Here is a 20247-nt window from a genome sequence, read left to right as displayed (position 1 = left end):
TATTCTTCATTCCAGTCAAATGTACACATAAATACCCTAAAATGGAGGAAGTGTGTGCTACGTACTTCCAATTTTCCCTCCAGATTCATTCTTTACTCTTCTTACCTTGACACTTAGGCACAGAGGGTAACCTCAAAAGCACATGCTTCCAAGGCTTCCTTGGCTTCTGTTTCCTGTTGGGTGTTGGAACCAACAGAAGACTGAAGAGGATCAGAGCACCCATCCCTCTAGCTCTCTCCCTGCTGTGCATGTGTGGCAGTGGAGGAGCTGTAGCCCATCCTCTTCTGTGATTTGAAACCCCTCTTTTTCCTTGCCTCTTTGATATTGGCTCTCCACTGTTGCTAGCCCTGGGAAAAAGCAAGATGTCTCTTAATCTTGTACATTCCTTTAACTAATACAAGGGATTTGAGCATCTTTAAATATGATGAGAGTTTGAAGGGAGAGTCTCACCTTTGGTGGATATGGAAATAGTCCCTTATAGTTTGGTACCCTAGCTAGTAGAGAGCATGGTTAAACAAAAGACCTTGACAGACTTACAAATCATTAAATGAATATATTTCTTATGAATAAAATATATATAAAGCATAATCTGGGCCAGTGGGTATAGGCAATGCAGAGGGTTGATGAAATTTAGAAAATCATATGCGTCTTTCTAAGGAACTTGGAATTTAGAGGAAGCGAACACATGCAATGATATTGCTACAGAATAAGGAATGAATGCAAAAGAATAGTGACTGTTGTACCCAGGGAAAAACAGGGAGATGACAGAGTTGCACCAAATCTGAGCTACTAGTCAGGGCAAGGCTTGTATATTAGATACTGTTTAAAAATGCCATTCTGATGCTATTGGTGGTGCTTAAGGAAACATTCCATGATCAGTGAGCTCTGGTGCAAACCAACTAGAGAGACATTTCCTAATTTCATTCTAGGAGTATGGCTGAGGGAAACCCTCTACAGGTCTTGGGCCACATGAACAACAGGATACTTGGGCTATTAAGAGATAGAGGAAAAAGAAAAGAAGAGAACAACATAATTGTTAGTATTATTTGTGAAATTCCATGTCAATTAATACAGAGTTTCTAAGAACATAAAAATATAGGCAAGTTACTATAGAAAAAAAATTTTTGAAATGTCCAGCTTCCCTTTTTCTTAACAGTTCTCTAGTAATGCACTTCTGTCCACCTCAACTTTATCTACACTGATTTCACACTCTTTCTCTCTCTCTGGTGCCTCTATCTGAAGAAATTTGTTTCCTTCCTCTGAGGTTGAATCAGGGCTCTGGTATCATCTTACTGGTCTCCTTGTTTTTCTTCCTTTCCTCTTCACTGCATTCTCTTTCACCTATAATATATCCATTCTTAACTGGTTTGGAAATGCTGCTTCCTTAGCTCTGCCCAGCATCGTCCCATAATTCTGAACCAAAAGGTAATGTCTGTCACTATTCATTTATTCCTTTGAAGATTATTACACTATATTCCAGACACTGTTGTAGGCATTGAGAATTCAGAAAGAAACAGACTATAAATGAAGAAGAAATAAATAAGATAATTCCACAAGGTGATGAATCCCTTGATAAGGTCATGTCATGAGGACTGACAGGCAGAGGCAGTGAGTGGAGTGAATTTAGGTGGGACTCTTGGAGAAAACCCTGCAAAGAGGGTGACATTTGGACTGATGTCTAAGTGAGGAAAAGGAGTTTATCTTGTGGAAATTAGAGGGGAGAGTGTGCCAAAAGAACATGTCCAAATACATATGCAGAGATATGTACATATACACATACATATAAACATATGCATATATTGAGCTATAATATTTTTATTTTGACCTTGAGTTCCCAGTATTACCAGATAGGACTTCTTTTTCTGTCCTCATTGTTCTGGTACTGTGTTTCCATGGTAACTTAAGACAGAGACTAGTCTGGTTTATATCATCTTGAAATTTGTCTTATTTAATGTTGCCTAGAGGGAGCCTCTGGGAGTGAGGGAAGGTATGTCCCTGGCCAGTCTCCAAATATACAGAAAAGATAAAATCCTCACTAACTCTAAAAATTGATTATATCTTGCTAACTCCATTGTCCCACACTACCCACTAAAACGAGAATTTATATTTTTGGAGAGGGAAATGGAGAAACTTTGAGAGAAAAAAAAAATTGGTCTGATACTCTAAATTTCATCTTCACTCAATTACCCCTGGAAGATACCCATTTTCCCCTTTTGAGATCTTGGCATCTTCCAAGTTATTTCATCATCTGGGAAGGAATGTCATTCCTTGTGTCTTCTATCTTCTGCCCAGCTTCAATAGGTCAGATGTTATTTTTAAAATGGTTTGACTTTACCATTCTACCAGGAGAAAGTGAAGTCAATTATTCTAAGATAAGCATGGCTGCAAAATGTAGGAGTCCAGGACATTAGTTGCAAGAAATGAGAACTTGAATAGCTTGGATTTTTCATTTCTTGTCACAGATTAATCTGAAAGACCAAAATAGCATCTAATAATGCCATCTGTAACCTTGTTAATCCCTTAGTTTCTTTCCTTGGAACTCAAATCATCTCCTTGAAGGTCATCGGTGACAAATGACCTTTTGCCTAGCAATGTCCAATGGTCACTGAATAATGCCAGCTTTCACTCTTCAACAACATCTGAGGCTGTCAACCACCCTGAGCTTCTTGCAGTTCTACCTCTTTCCATGCAGTAGTATGACTGCATTTGTCCTTTCATCTCCCAGACTTGCCATTTCTTTTGCTGATTTTTATTGTATTATATCATGCCATTAATGTGAGGGTGCCCATTTTCTATCTGTGACCCACCATCAGGGATGTCAACTATTACTTCACAGAATGGCTCAAAGTCTAACTCTGTATGTAACCTTCACCACTTTCTAAAGAGCAAGCCTACATTTTCAATATCACATTGTCAATATTTTTGCTGGTGTTTTCTCCTAGATATTGTTACTGATACCTTGTCCATTCCTGGCCAGCTACTTGTGGTCCTCAGACTGAATGAAAACACCAGCATCCATGTGAAGTACATATCCTGGTTTCAACCTGACCCTCCTACATTTTGGTTTTCAATAACTCCCCTTGAACTACTTGGACTCACTTTGATTGCCTCTGTGAGTTTACAGGTTCTTCTGTTTGACATGCTGCTGTGCATTCTCCTCCTCTCCTGTTCCCCAGTAGAATTCTGGTTATTGGCCTCATCTCTTTTCATTAGGTAGGTAATTCTATGATCAGTCTTTGGGGTAATATTCCCAGTGTGCTCAATTCTTTCCACTACCCTCATAGAAATATCTATCTCCTTTAACAGATACTGAATTTCCATTAACATGTTTACATCTGGGCTTTTTATCTTCATCTCAAACCTCATTGTATGCCTGCCTTTCTTATTCTCCTATAGCACCCGTCTTCTCCCAGTCTTCAAAGTGTAAAACCCAATTCATCTTTAACTCTTCTTTTCCCATTACACCCATTCAGATAGCCAAATTTTATTAGTTATTTTCGTTCTAACTTTGTACTCCCTATCTTTACTTCTAGTTATGAAACCCTTATGTATTGTTCTTGTATACAACTTATATCAGTTCAGCCTTCTTGATAACTGTGATTTATTCCAACTGTAAATATATATTGTTCTTTGCATTTGACTACTTACGAGACAATCTGATTATTAGCTCTGTGAAGTAAAAAATAGAGACATATTTCTTTCCCTCTTTAATATCACTTACTTTAGAAATAGCAACCTAAAAAAGAATAAAAAATTGATTATTTGAAATGGTAACCTATAGCTTTTGGGCATCAGTTGCCCAAAAGAGAGATTACACATGTTTCTCTAGCTATGTTAAGCAGAGAGTAATTTAATATGGAGAATCAGGTTGGATAAAAAATTGGCAAAAGGGCTTGGGCTTTGGGAGTATGCCTTGAATATCTCCCCAAACAATATTTTGAGATTAGCTCAGTAGGGATAGCAATACACTCCTTCAGATGTCACTAATGGAAGTATGGACTCCAAAAGAAAACCAATTTGAACAGGTTCCAGGGAGTAAAGAAACCATACCACATATTCTAGAGATCTACTGGGAAAAAAAATGGATACCCTATGCCTCATCTCTTGACCTCCATAAAGACATTAATAGCTGCCACCAAAACAATCACGACAGACTCCAAAACAACAACAAAAACACCACATCATTCTGACTGTCTCTGCCAGTTTTGTGTTTTAAATCTCATGAAAGTTAGTCCTATTGGTTGAATCAAAATCATTTGTATTTTAGATGTACAGGAGTAAGAGAAATGTAATTTTGACTACTTAGGCTCTTAGTACAATGAAGCATACTTTTAGGAAAAGATAAGACTTTTTTAAGGATCTTAAATGTATTTGTATTTTCAAAGATTTTTGTCATCTTGGGATTTCTATTGGAGGTAGAAAAAATTATTTTGGTGCCCCTTTCCATTCAATCTACATCATGCTTCAAAATCACTTAGAAAAAATTCCAGGTTTCAATTCATCTGAGTCTCCAGAATTAAGTCAGAGCAACAATAATCACATGGTCATAACTGTTTTTTATTCCTATACTGAATTTGATTTATAACCTAAACTTTTCTTTTAACTTTGCTTTGAAAGTACTACTTTGCACAGGGCTGCTTATTACAAAAAGATAAATATTCCAAATAGTATCATGCATTTTAATAACCCATTATAAAGAATAGTTATTATGCTTTGAAAAGTTAAGAAATTGTTGCCTAAAGTAAAGATGATATAGGACTTCAAAAAATAAAATTATAAAATGTAGAATTTAAAAAGTTCATCATAACTAAACCCAATCTCCTAATCTTTTGACTGACATTCCCAACTTGCTGCAAATATTTGTGAAAATAATGTTTCCCTTTCATCAGTATGAACTGTAAGAAATTTGATTATCTCTGGATAATCAAATCTTGCAGTTACTCTGGCACAATCAATGTAAAAATTTTTACATGTAATTAAATATAATCAAATTAAAAAAGAAGAAACAATGAAATATTCTTTAGTTAGCTATGTCACAGGGCTGGAAGGTAGCGTCAGAGGAGATGGACTGAAAAAGAAAAGCCTATGACACTAGTTTTTTTTTTTTTCTTCAAATTATCTTTTAAGAAATTGCTTTCCCCCAGCATCTCTAAATAATACTTAATTGCCTAGGACTTAATTGTGACCTCCAAAATTTAATATAGGTTGAATCCCTAAGCCCCAGTACCTCAGAATGTGCCTGTACTGGAGATAGGGATTTAAAAACATAATTAAATTAAAATAAGGGCTTTTGGTTGGGACCTAATCTCTTCTCACTGGTGTCCTTATAGGAAGAATACAATGGGACACAGAATGAGAATTACTAGAGATATATATACTACAGAGGAAAAGCCACACGAGGACATAGTAAAAAGGCAGATGTCTTCAAGATACTTGATCACAATCCCATAGACTGGGTGGTTCAAGCAACAGGAATTTTTTTCTTACAAATCTAGAGGTTAGAAAGTTAAAGATCAAGGCACTTGCAGATCTAGGATCTGGTAAGGGCCCTCTTCTTGGTCTGCAGATGACAGCCATTTCATTGCATCCTCATATGTTTGATAGAGACTGAGTATCTCGTGTTCTTCTTAAAAATGCACTAATATTATCTAGGAGATCTCTACCCTATTCACCTAATTATCTCTCAAAGGCCATACCACCAAACAAGATTGCTTTGAGGATTTTGTAAGGTTCATTATATGAATTTTGGAGGGACACAGACCTTCATTTCATAGTAGAGACCCTCTGCAAGCCATGAAGAAAAGCCTCGGAAGAAAGAAAATCTGCAAAAATTTTTGGATTTATAGACTCCAGAATTCTGAAAATATAAATTTCTGTTGTTTAAGCTACCCAGTCTGTGCTATTTTGTCATGGCAGCCATAGAACACTATTACAGGGAGAGAAAATGTAATTTAAACAAATAAGTTTGATGCTTTTTTTGGTATAAATAAGTGGTTCTCCCACAGGCTACTTCTCTCCCCCTAAGAGGTATTGGGCAATGTTTGGAGATATTTCAATTGTTGCATTTTGGAGGAGGAAGGTTTTATTGGTTTATAGCGCATAAAGGTCAAGGATATTGGTAACTTTCATACAGTGTACAGGAAAGACTCTCCCTACTCTGTACTCCTTTCTTACCAATAACAAAGAATTATTCAGCCTCAAATGCCAGTAGTGCTGAGGCTGAGAAACCATACTCTAATGGCATGAATTTGCTGCATAGGTTTCTGATTTGCAAGTGGGGATCTTTAACTTTTTTCTTGCTGTTTCCTGCAAAGTCATTTCTGCAACAGTTATCTATCCTGTTCCAGACACTTTGAACAGTGAGCTAGTGCATGATTTCATTAATGGTATTCTTGGCTTCACCCGTGATGAACACACTATGCTAGGGAATACCCCCTTTGCAATTAATAGAAAGGAAATATTTTTGCTACTTCTCATCACACAGAACACAGAAAGCAGAAACTAATTTCATATGTTGATGTGTTGGATGAATCTCCTTTTAGAGATGAAGGAAAAATAGACCCATTGTTTTTGTCCACAATGTACTGGACATGAATTTAGTACACCAATTAAAGACTGAAGCAACTTTTAAAATTCTTTATTTAGCAACAAAGAATTTTAAAAGTGAGTTAGGCCAGGATTTCGGGACAAAAAATGTGCAATTAGTTGAGGTTCAATTTTTGTCATTTGTAATATGTCATGTTAAATTTCTTTTTCTTCCTCCTCCACCATTATCTCTATCTTGTCAACAAAGAAGTATAAGAAGGGTAATGGCATGCAAAGCTGAGATGCTGAATTTAGGCAAGTATGCTTTAAGCTTGCTGGATGAAGTTGGACCTGTGCACCCAGGAATGGCAAGGAAACAACAGATGGAAACAACTTTGACTCTGATTGAAGCTACAGGACAGCCTAGAGCTAGCCAACAGTGAAACTGCCATGTCTCATCTGCTTCCACTTTACAGAATTGGATCTTAACTGGAGACATAGCAGTCATTTTGTCATCTCCACTCTAAAATTCAGCAGAATATATTATAAATCCTGGAACTATTGTTGGAAATGACCACTAATTTGATTCGATGGTGGAAATGATGGTAATCATAGCTGCTTGCCTCAGGCTACAGTTTTCTTCCTACAGCTATATTGTTGGTTTGAGAAAGTAAGGATTTAATGTTACAATTAAGAAAGAAAAGATATTCTACATCTGGAATAGTTGAAATATGTCAACTAATGCAATTTATTATCTTCTTCTGGGAAGTAATTAGCATTCTGAGAAAATATTTAAGCATTTCTGATAGACCCTAATAACATTAAAATTTCTTTTGAGGAGTTAATTACCCATCAATACTACAAACTGATTGAAGCATGAACATTTTTAGCTAGGCATTTCTTTACTATCTTCCTTCCCCCTCCTGTAAAAATAATGTATCCTTTTGTAGCAAATTTGAAATACAAATTTGACCCTTTCTTATTATCAATTTTTTTTTCTGTATTTTTTCATTTTAGCACTCTACCACACTAGAAGATGTCTGCTTTCCTAGGTTGGAAAGAACAGTTTGTAATGACTCAGTAGGGTTCTCCTTGGCAGCACTTCAAGAATCACCAACAGAGCTTGAGTGGGAGGACAATTGTTTTTAAAAGTGGAAATAAAACAAACTTTTTTTCCAAAGAATATGCAGTAGGGTAACTTAAAAAAGCTGTTAAACCAAGGACAGAGACTCTTGAAAGCAGCAGGAAGGAATAACTCATCACAAAAAGGAATTCCTCAAAGGATGATCAGTAGACTTCTCATCAGAAATTATGGGTGTAGGAATGCAGTGGGATGCATATTAAAAGTCCTGAAAGAAAAAAATTCTCAACCAAATATTCCATATATGATAAAATAATTTTTAAAAAATAAAGGAAAAATGAAAATACTCTTAAGTAAATAAGACAGTATTCATTAATAGACCTACCCTTATAAGATACACTAAAGAGAGAAATAAAAGATCACTAGACAGTAATCTGAATTCACATAAACTGAAAAAGAGCACCAGTGAAGATAAATACATGGGTAATATAAAAGACAGCCATGTGTGTGTGTGTGTGTGTGTGTGTGTGTGTGTGAGAGAGAGAGAGAGAGAGAGAGAGAGAGAGAGAGAGAGAGAGAGAGAGTGGGTGTAAATGTACATATATATACATAATTATATAAATTTATATATATACATATACATATATGTATGTATTTGTACTGGAGATTGGACCCAGGGGCACTTTACCCTAGACCTTTAAAATGTTTTATTTTGAGACAGAGTCTCACTAAGTTGCCACGAGTTTTGCTATATTGTTGAGGCTGGCCTTGAACTTGTGATTCTCCTTCCTCATCCTCCTGGGTTGATGGCATTGCAGTCAGGTACCACAGCACCTGGCAGCATAAATGTAGTTTTGATTCTTTTACTTTATTTAAAAGCCAACTGCATAAAGTAATAATTACAAAGTTACATTGGTGGCCTAAAATACATAAAGATATAATTTATGTGACAATAATAACACAAAGAATATGAAGGAATGAAGATATATTTGAGAAAAATTTATATATTATTGAAGTTAAGTGGTATTAATTAAAACTAAATTATTATAAGATATTCATTGTACTCCTCAGGGCAACTAAAAGAAAAAACTGAAAAACGTGTAGTAAAAGAGAATTAGTGAAAAGAAATTACTTAATAATAAAATGGAATTAAAAGAGCACATTAGAGCATATCTATTTAGCGGAAAAGAAGGCAGAAATGGACAAATAGAAGAATAAAAATATATGAAACACGCAGAAAGTTAAAAGAAAAGAAAAAGAAAAATGAACACTATAACTATTACACTATCAGTGAAAACATTAATGTAAATGTATTCATACTTCATTAAAAAAGAACAGATTGTCAGGAAGATAAAAACAAAGCAAAATATCATCTCACTATATATTGTCTGAAAGAGAAACATTTTAAATTCAAAGACACAGCTAAAATAAAATTTAAAATAAATGGAGCATTCTTCTATATAAACCAAATGTTAAGCAATAAAAAGGCCATATGTTGTCATAAAAGAAGCCTCAATAATTTTAAAATATTTGAAATTATACAAGTTATTTTCCAATTTCATACACTGAAGAAATAAAATTAGAAACTGATCAGAGAAAGAAAATTTTAAAAATTTCCCAGTACATAGAAATAAAATAGTACACCTAATAGATCAAAAGAGAAAAAAGTAACAAGAGACATGAAAAAATAAGCAATACTTATAAATAATTAATAGATCAAATTAGGAAGTTACAAGACACATGAAAAATACTTGAGATGAATAAAAATGGAAGCACAACATACCAACATGTATACAAATGCAGTTAAAATAGTGCTTAAAAGAAAAATTATAGATACACATGCCTACATTATAAAAGAAGGATCTCAAATCAGTAATCTAAATTTTTACCATAAGGAACTATAAAAACAGAGGAAAAGATAACAAATCAATCAGGAAGAAAATAAAAATGAATAAAGTAGAAATTAACGAAATAGAGAAGAAAGAAATCAATAGGAATATTCAATAAAATAAAAAAAAAATATTTCTTTGAAAAGATGAACCAAATTGACAAACCTTCAGCTGCACTGGCCAAAAAAAGAAAGAAAGAAAGAAAGAAAGAAATTACTTAAAATAAGAACGAAATTCTGGAAATTACTACTCATTCCATGACTGAGAGACCAACATCTTGTAAGGGTCTCCTTGCTATATCATCTCCTGGGAGAAGGCAGAAGAGAAGGAAAGAGAGAAGCGAACAGAGACACTGAGGGAGAATGGACCATGCTTGTCTTTTGGTAAGAAACCCAATCCTGTGAATTTATCCCACTTTTTGGATAATGACATTAATCCATTCATGATAAAGAGTCTAAGAAAGAGTCTTTATGGCCTAATCGCTTCCTGAAAGTTGTACCTCCCAACATCACTATACTTGAGATCAATAGAATCCTATGAAAATGTATGGCTTAAAGATTTTAACTCACAATTTTCATTTTAATAATAACAGCTATACATAATTGAGACAGTTTGGTAAATATTTTGCATGAGCATTTTAGTCCATCTATGCTGTTAACAAACTACTACAACTAGGTCATTTATTTTAAAAAAATTATTTCTAACAGTTGTAGAGGTTGGGAATTCTAAGATCAAGACTCAGGAAAGTTCAATGTCTAGTAAAGGTCCTTCTCCTATTCCAAGATGGTGCCTTTACTTCTGTATTCTTACCTGGAGGAAGACAGACTGGCAAATAGTGACTGAATGCAGTGTGAAGCCTTATTTATAAGGGACTTAATCCTATTAGTGAAAGAGGAGCCCCATGATCTAATTACCTCCTGAAGAATTCACTCACCTCTTGATTTTGTTGCAATGAAGATTGTTAAGTTTTGCATATTAGGTGTTCCCCAAAGCTCTTGTGTGAGACGATGCAGAAATCGGAGGTGCAAAGATTGAATTATGAGGGCTGGGCAAAGTGGTACATGTCTGTAATTCCAGCAGTTTGGGAAGCTGAGGCAAGAGGATCTCTAGTTCAAAGCCAACCGTAGCAAAAGGAGGCAGTAAGCAACTCAGTGAGACCCTTTCTCTAAACAAAATATAAATAGAGCAGGAGATGTGGCTCAGAAGTTGAGTGCCCCTGAGTTCAATCCCCCAAACCCAAAAAAGATTGAATTATCAGGACTGTAATCTAATCAGTGGATTAATCCATTTGATAGGTTAATGATTTCCATGAATTAGTGGGACCTCGCTGTAGGTGGGTAGGACATGGCTAGAGGTCACTGGGGACTGTTGGGGATTATATTTTTCCTCACTTCTTGCACTCAAGTTCTGTACTTCCTGACTATTAGGAACTAAGTAGCTTTCCTCCACCATGCCCTCCTACCATGTCATTCTGTCTCATCCTGGGCCAAGAGCTACAGAGTATAGCCCACCATGGACTGAACCTCTGAAACCATGAGCCAAAATAAACTTTTCTTCCTCAAATTTGTTTTTGTCAGGTCTTTTGGTCAGTGATGAAAATCTGACTAACACATTAAGTTTCAACATGAATTTGGAAAGGAAACAAACATTCACACCAGAGTGACAGATGATCTGATTTCACCCTCAATAAAAATTCTTTTTTAGAGATTCGGCAACTATACTTAGAAACGTAAAATAGATTGCAAACTCTATGGCCAAATTAGAGACATTTGAAATCTAATTATGCCATTTACCAGCTATATAACCATGTGGCAAGTTACTTATTTTCTCAATGCTTCACTTTTTTCTTTTGTAAAATGGAGAAACTATCAGTGCCTACTTCATTGGGTTATTGAGTCTAAGAGATATAAAATACTGACAAGTGGTGCCTGGAGCCTAGTAAGGCTTGGTAAGAATTGGCTATTATAATTATTATTAGTTACTCAGTAGCAAATAGAGAAGTCAGTGTTTGAACCCACATATCAGGGACATAGAGATGCATTGCCTGTATCCCACTTCAAGGAAAGAGTTGTTCTCAGCTGCAGAGAACAAGTTTAGCAAAAGCCTGTGACTGACACCAGCTGAAAAGTCTACCTTCCATCAGAAAATTGTCAGTTCAAGATCACACAGTTCTCAGAATAGACCCAGATTTAGTGACTGAGTGAGGTAAGGATATAAAAGTCTAGCCATTTTGACTACAGGATAACTTTGACAGGCCATACTTCTTTCTGAGTTCCTTGCTTAGGCAAGATTTCACTGGACTTTTATGATAGCTCATCTTCATCCTCTTCTGCTTCTGTCCCCTTCTTTCACAGGTATGGATCAGTAATAGATACCTTGTGTGCTAAACTTTGCCTTTTGTCTGCCTCTGGACAGCCTTGCCTGTAATACCACAATAGCCTGGCATTTAGACATCACACATAGAGAGAAATTAAGTGATATGAGATTTAGGGTCTTTATTAAAGGAAGATGGAGAACATCTGGCAAGATGGATCCTTTAGAATTCTGCAGGATTAAAAAGACAAAAGAGCAAATACCCTGTGGGACCATGGGATCACAGAGCAACTAAAGGCAATAGACACAGTGATTACAACTGACCTTGTGTTTCTGGCTTTGACTTGGCAAGGTTTATTTATGTGACTTCAGTGAAGAGGGAACCTGCAGTTCACCAACTCTGCATCTATTCTGCTGCCTCTCCCCATCAAAGTGCTGGCCTAAATCAAAACTTTTAAGATTCATAATTCATCAAGATGACTCCATGAGTGCATCATAAATTGGGCAGATTAGATTTTGTGTATTTTTAGCTTCACAAATCATAATTTATGAGTCTCTCTGTTGGATGCAGAGTGATAAGAGAAATATAAGGAAGTATGGCAACCAGGGTGAGATAATCTCATTTGAATTAGACAAATGAGGCCCTGCTGAAAGGAACACCCAGTGTCTCTGGACAAATTTATGAAGTCAAAACAAAAAATAATTACAGTGCAGAAATGGCTGGTGCTGGATGAACCTGCTTCATTCCTAATGTTGGTTGGCAGCTCTTCATCCTGATTATTCCATCTGGAGATAATTGTGTGATATCATCCATAAAATTAAATCATAAATCAACCCAACTAGTGAACAGGCCAGCAAGCTGCTGAGGAAACCACATGTAGGGGAGGTAAGACTTCTCATCTTAATGAGAGATATGGGAGTGAAATTAAGAGAAGAAGACATGTAGAGGGTGACCCTCAGCATGTCCACAAACTGAGTTGCTGACAGCTGCCGCCAAAGTCCATGCCCCCATAGTATCCTGACAGCCAACATACAGCCTGCAACCAATTTGCTGATGAGAAAATAATGTTCTGTTCTTGCATTGCTTTTTTAGGGATTGCTCATTTGAGTTGTGGGTGTTCAAAATGAAAGCACCTTAATTCCTTTCTTGATGAAATGCTAACAGTTATGGAAAATCCACAAATATAATGAAAGTCATATATAAGAGCATTTGACCAAACATCTCCTCTAAGACTTAGCTTTTGCAGATTTGAAGACTGTATCATGGATCTTTGAATTTTGTTAGTAAGTGAGGTGTGGTCAATTTGCTGTGTATTTTTGAAAAAGAATTAACTTATTTTGACAATAAGGTGTGGTTCTAAAGTTATTAATTATGATGCATGATGAGTAAATTTATTAAGATGAAGACAGATATATGATTTAAATAGTTTTTGTTGATTGCCACAAGTGCTTTTGCTATGATGAGCAAGTTGAAGGGTCAAAAGTCAAAGTCATCCCAATCTCCCCAATAATTCAAGCTAGAGCAGATATCCGAAGGGAACATGTATGGGCTGCATCATTTGAAATAATCAACCCTATTCTCTTGGTAGATTCCTCTGTGATCATAATAAAGGCAAAGTCCAGCTGTATGTTGAGTCTCTGAATTTTCCGAGTAGCAACAGTAACAGATGTTGAGAAGTTAGCAGATTATGAGCATCTGCAATGGGAAGGTCACTGTGCCACTCATCTAAGATGTGAGTAGGAAAACAATAATGAAGATAAATTTTTTGTCCTCCTCCCTCACCCTGAATAATATTAAGACCAGTAGAACAAGTCACCAGTTTTGAAAAATGCATATTTTTTTGTTTTGCTATTAATTGCATTAGGTGTATAAAACATGTATATTAGACTCTACACTTTCCTAAGTATAGGACCTAGTTGGTTTTGGATAATTCTAAAATGTGTACCAATCAGAAAATTAAAACCTTCATAGAAATAAATTATATTTATCTGTCTTTATTTCCTTCTCTCCATCTTCTGCCCTTCAGGAAATTTTCTTTTTTCATTGCTCCTGTTGTTCTCTATTTTGGCCATTCTGAACTAGAAACCAGAAAATCACATGAACCAAATTTATAATAATGAACAGAACCAGAATTCCATTTTTATCAGACTTATTTTATTGATCAGGAATCCTTTCATTGCAAATTTAGGAACTCAAACTAGTCTATGCAAAAAGAAGAAATTTATTATGAAGAATAAATTCACATAAAGATCTAGATGGTTACGTCTAGAGGAGCCCTGTTTCAGGCATATCTGCATTCAAGGCTCAAATAATCCTCTGGGTGCTTCTATTCCCTTCCTACCTCTATACTCTTCCTACCTCTATACTCATCTCCATCTTTATCAGTCTGCTTGACAACTTTTCTTATTTGGTTTAATTCTCAATTATTTTTTTAAAAACAAATGAACCCTAGCTGGGATCGGGCCTATATAATCTTTGAGATTCATGATTTTCCGGAAGCAGAGCATCATCTATTTCTCAATGATTCCACCACCACGTCAAGTGGCTGTAGTTAAGTGTTAGGGAAACAGAAGAAAATATGGCAAGGCTGGTGAATGTCACCAGACTAAATGCCATGCATCCAGCCCATAATGGGGAGCGTTTTGAAGTTTTCAAGCTGTAAAATGAAATGAGCATATGTTTATTTCAGAAGGAGGACTCTGACAGTGTTGTGGAGAATGAATTAAGTTGTAAGAACCTGGATTCTTAAGAAGAGTGGAGGCAGCAGAAGGTCCAGGCTTAGTGGCAGAAGGATTAGAAAGGATAAAAAGCAGATCCAAAAGACCACTGAGGAATAAAACTGACCAATTGATGGTGGTCGAATGAAGAAGCAAGAAAAGGAAAGATAACATTGAAGTCCCCAACTTGGATGATTGAGATTGACTGTGGTCTTCCTTTGAAGGCATTTTAAAAGAAATTTTACTAACCTTTATGTGGAAATGCTACCAGATCTGGTGCCTCTTGTAATCCATTCATGCAGAGAAACTGTAGAATGGTGGATTTTAGGCAACATTTGAGATTGGAACTAAGCTAATATTTGAGCCACTAGAGTGATTTTTTTTTTTTTAATCTTTCAAGCCAATTCCATTAAAAGACATCAAAAGCTTAAGTATTCCTTCTCAACTTTTAATAATTTAGAGTATTAATATTATAAATATTTGATTTTTTTCCCCAGATATTGTGTGCTGTGATTTAAAGACTTTTAAAAACTGTTAGTTTATTAAAGACTGAATTTGCCAAGTAATTGGAAGAGACCATCTAGGAGATGTGTGACCTAGCCCCTTGTGCTGCTGAGCAGTTGCTAACAGGGGAGGCAAAGAGGACTCTTGGGAGCAATGAAACTTCAATTTTAATGGCAGGCAGCCAGCCAAATTTTAAAAATATTGAGTTATGATAATATCTATCTTGATGACTGTGTTCTCTGGCATCTCCTTAACTGTTGTTGTTTAAGGATGGTGCTTCACTCCAGGACCAGTACTGTTGGTACAAAAGCTAAAAGGAGCTTGTTACTAAAATAGAAGATCAAGGCATGATATTCAGAAGGGAGATGCTAAGCAAAAAGATTGAGAGTCCAAAGAATCTATCCACCAGGTCATCATGTGGAAACCCCGAATCGGAGGTGGGTGGGGCAGGAACTTTTCAGAAGGGTAGAAGCAATACAGACCTATTTTGGGACAAGCAAATCCAGCTTAACCATAATAGCAGTGTGTCTGTAAGTAGTTAGGTAGGTTTCCTGGGTCAAGAATGTGCTCTTAAATTTTTTGAAGTGTGTTAAGCAAAAAGAAGTAATTTATTAAATGTGATATTTAATTTGGAGTCTTGCTGCTAAAAATGTAGACAGTGGACCAACAGCATCAGCTACAAGTTAAAGATTTTTTTTTTTTTTTAATGTCAACATCAGCATCACTTGCTTGCTTACCAAAAAACCAAATTATCAGACTAAACTCCCACCCCCACCACATTTTTTGGTACTAGGGGTTAAACCCAGGGATGCTTTACCACTGAACCATGTCCTTAACACTTTTTTATTTATTATATTTTATTTTGAGACAGGGTCTTGCTGAGTTACTTAGGACCTTGCCAAATTGCTGAGACTGGCCTTGAATTTGTAATCTCCTACCTCAGTCTTTCAAGCTCCTGAGATTATAAGCAATTACCACCATACCTGGCAAAATGTGCATTTAAAAAAAAAATATCCCCAGGCAAGTTTTTTGCATCTTGAAATTTGAGAATGATCTACAAAGTGGGTTACAAGTTGAAATAATAAAATTTTTATTTAGCATTATTTTTATCTCATGTTCTTAACACTTATATATTATACAATAGCCCCCAACCCCCACCCGAGGAGGATATGTTCCAAGACCATTAGGAGGTGCCTGAAATTGCTGATTGTACTAAACTGTGCATAAACCATGATTTTTCCTGTGCATAAATGCCTTTGATTTAAAGTTTAATTTATAAATTTGGCACAGTAAAAAATACTTTCGTGCTAGGTGCAGTAGCACATGCCTGTAATCCCAGCGGCTCCTGAGTCTGAGGCAGGAGGATAGTGAGTTCAAAGCCAGCCTCAGCAACTCAGTGAGGCCCTATGCAAACCAGGGAGACCCTGTCTCTAAATAAAATACAAAATATTTTTGAGTTCAATCCCCAGTAAGCAGTCCCCCTAGTAAAACACTTTTGTAGTTATACAAAAGCCAATATTGATATTGAAAAGATATATAAATACAGTATATAAATACATTTTATGACATATTAATTATATTATTGCAGTAGTGCACATGACATCTGTTATTATTGGGGATATACTCACAACTTTTTTTTAATTGACAGAAATACATTATCAAAAATTTTTAGAGACTACTGCTTGGAGGATCACAAGTCTGGCATACAAGTCTTTGGCGAGAAGAATAAAAGAGGAAAGAACAAGTGTTATAATATTCTAGTCCTCTGGAATATTCTTACCTTCAAGATTAGACTGTTATCTATTAATTAATCAAAACCCTTATGGAGCCTTGCAGGAAACTTAATCTAAGTAGTCCTCAAGTGACTTATTGCTCTCCTTTGATACCTTGTCCTAGAACACACAAGCAAGTCAAATTCACAAACCAATGCTTAGAGAAATGTCAAGTGAAAAAGCAAATTCAGAATTCCACATAATCGTTTCTTACATTGTAAATGGAATCATAGCTATCCTCATATCCACTTAAAATTCCTTGTGCACACTTATGCTTTTCTGGGTAAACAATGAAATGCAAATATCACCAGTCATTAATAACCAGAAAAAGTTTCGATCTTCTTGAAACAAAAATGCAGGCATGGCAGATGCATTTCTGAGACAGATCCCTCCCAAGGAATTGCTCCGTCTCAACCACTTAGGCCCTAGGCCAGCTTATCACTTCCTTTATTGCTTTGCTATTTCTATACTATCTTTCTTTCACCCTTCTTTGTCCTCTTTGCTACATAGTCCAGGTTATAGGTGATTCGCATTAATAGAAGAAATAATGAAAAATCAGTCACTGGCTCTTAGAAACCTTTTAATAATAACATGTAACTTGAAGACTACCTGAGGATTCCATAAGCAGACATTTTAAAGTAATATTAAATTTATTACTTTCATATATCTGAATGTAGCTTTTGGGAAACATTCAAAGGACAAGTCCTTGGCCAAACGAATTTCTTCTTAGGCTTTGCACTCAAGCTGCTCAAGAAATTCCATTTATAGCACAAAAGAACCACATATAGGAGCCTGCCTCTGTTTCTCTTCCAATTTACCATATTGAACTTCACTCCAACAGTGCTCCATCTGGGTCCATGCATGAATCTTGTTTCTGAGTGCTTTCCTTTGGCTTTTCAATCACTGTTGGCAAATCCCTTTGGCAGGCACCCAGGTTTTCTCCAACTCATATTAAAATCCAGGTTTTAGTGAATTATGTTACAGTGATTGTTAGCACTTGAATGCTGCAATTATGGGAAATTTCTCCAAGAAAATAAGAAAATGAGGGGGAAAGGTGGCTTTTGAATGTTAAAATGTGAGAGACAGAGCAATACACAGGAAGAACACAGGATTTGGAGTCAAAATTAGTTGGCTAATAACTTTGGACAAGTAACTTAATCTCAGCTTCATTTATAAAATGGGGATGCGCTTACTTACTCTGCAGTGGTTCTTAAATGAAATAAACATAAATGATTGTTCTTAGAGTGTTAAGAACATGAAGGCTATGGTAGAACAACTAAATTTTTTCCTCTTCTTGCTTAGGGTCTCTAGTTGGCTCTAAGAATTAAACTAACATAAGAAAAATTAACAGGAGAAAATCAACCACATTTTATTTTGTAATTATACATAGGCATGGGAGTCTTCACAAGTCAAAGAAAGGTCCACAGAAACACTTAGTGATAAATGCTCTTGTACAAGGTTGGACAAAGAATAGTAAATTGTGAAAAAACTAGACAAACGAATTTAGACTAGGTCAGTTAATTGTGGAAAAGTACTAGGTAAATAAAGTTTAGTTTAACTAGATGTGTTTGCATAAACGTCTCTCAGCTTAAACTCCCCAGTTCCTGATGATAAGAATGTCTTCTTTCCTTATGGAACAGTTAAGGTCCCTTTCACTGGGGAATTTTACCTCCTGCTTTTAGCAAAAGAGAAGAAGTTTGGAGTCTTCAATCTATTTTCCCAAGTCCTATAGTTCAAAATAACCAATAAACCAAAGTGACATATTTTGGGATGGCATGATTTGAATCCCTACACTATCTTCATATTAATTGTTGATTCTGTGATAAAAATCAACACATTAGTTTTGAGTCAGATAAGTATAATCCTTCTGAATAGGTCTGGACCACTGAACTCTGAATGGATCAGTAATACTTAAGAAAAAGAAAGATGTTTATTGACTGTGGAAGCATAGATGAATGCATGTATCAGTAAAGAAAAACAAAACTAACAAAAAAGCAATGACAGTGAATTTTCTTGTACTTCTGGAAAGCATAGGAGGTTTTAACCACATTTAGTTATGCTGGTCCACAAAATGAGTGGGATGTGTTAGGGTTTATAAACTGATGACAATTAGCTTTGCAATATTTGAGCTATCTAGCTCAATATTCTCAGCAGTGACTATTTATTACCATTACCTGGAAAGTTTCTTTCTGAGAAAGAAAATTTTTCTGCATCCACAAACTAGATATTTTGAGCATGGGGGCAGGCCTAGGCATTGGTACTTTATAAAAGAGTCCCAGGGCAGCCAGTGTTGAGATCAACTAATGTAACCACTCATGTTTTCATTTGATGCCCACCAATCATTCTTTTGAATCCTGTGTAGGACTTGTCAATATAAGCACAGCTAGATGACCAAAACAATTTTAAGTATTTCTGGACCTGTGGCTCTTATTTCCTATAATAATTCACTAATGTGGTACTTGATTATGATTTAATTTCCCACAAAGTTTGGTGATAGAGTATGGGTCAATCATGTCAGAGTGAATGTTACTGGTCCCTCTATCATTACCTGTATAATTCTTACTGTAAATTAATCAACATTTTGTAGTTTTGGTTTAGTTTGTTCTCTCCTATTTTCTAGAAGTCAATTTCATGAGGGCTGGTTTCTTCTAATAAAAATAAAATGATTTCTCCCCTTTTATTCTTTCAAGTTCCCTTTATTTTTCCCATCCTAAATTTGTCTAAAAGTTATTAGGAACAAACAAGCCAGGTTGGCAAACAAACAAGGTGTATATGTGGGAGTCACATAAACAGGACAGAGATATCCAGAGCAGGCTCTTAGTTAAGAGAATGTATACACAGGGCAATGTCAGATCCTGAGCAGGGTAAAGAGCGTGTCCACATGGGCAGGAAAGTGGAAAGGGGTTCAGGCCAGAGTATGAAGAGTTAGAGTTCAGATGAGATAAGGAGAGCATCCTTATGGATGGGGGGACCAGTGCATGGTGCCACAGCCCAAGTAGTGCAGAGAAGGATATTCATGGTGATGGAGTAAGAGATTTCATATCCCAAGTAGGAGTGGTTGTTACACAACAGTAGAGAAGTAGACATGGGGGTATTATCCAGCCCTCATTGATTATGAAGCATTAAGTCCCCAGGACATTCAGACTGCCTTGCATGATTGAGTGAGTTCCTGCATGTGGAGAATGACAGAGAAGTAGCACTTGAAGGGAGTATCTGTCAGGGTGCAAAGTCCCCGTCCCTTCTACCTGCTGATGATTGCAGGTGTGTAGGCTCAGGACATGGGGTCAGAGCAACTCTGAGTCCATCTCACCTGTGCTCAAATTGCATACCTTATTGGGTGGAAGATGTACATGTATATTGGTAAGCTAGAACATACTAAATTCAATGATAGGTACTATCAGGTACTCTTATAGCACAAAGGAAGCTTCCTATTCCAGACTTCAAC

This window comes from Sciurus vulgaris (genome assembly GCF_902686455.1).
Source record: "Sciurus vulgaris genome assembly, chromosome: 16".
In the NCBI taxonomy this organism is placed as follows: domain Eukaryota; kingdom Metazoa; phylum Chordata; class Mammalia; order Rodentia; family Sciuridae; genus Sciurus; species Sciurus vulgaris.
Note: the sequence above shows the minus strand (reverse complement) of the source record.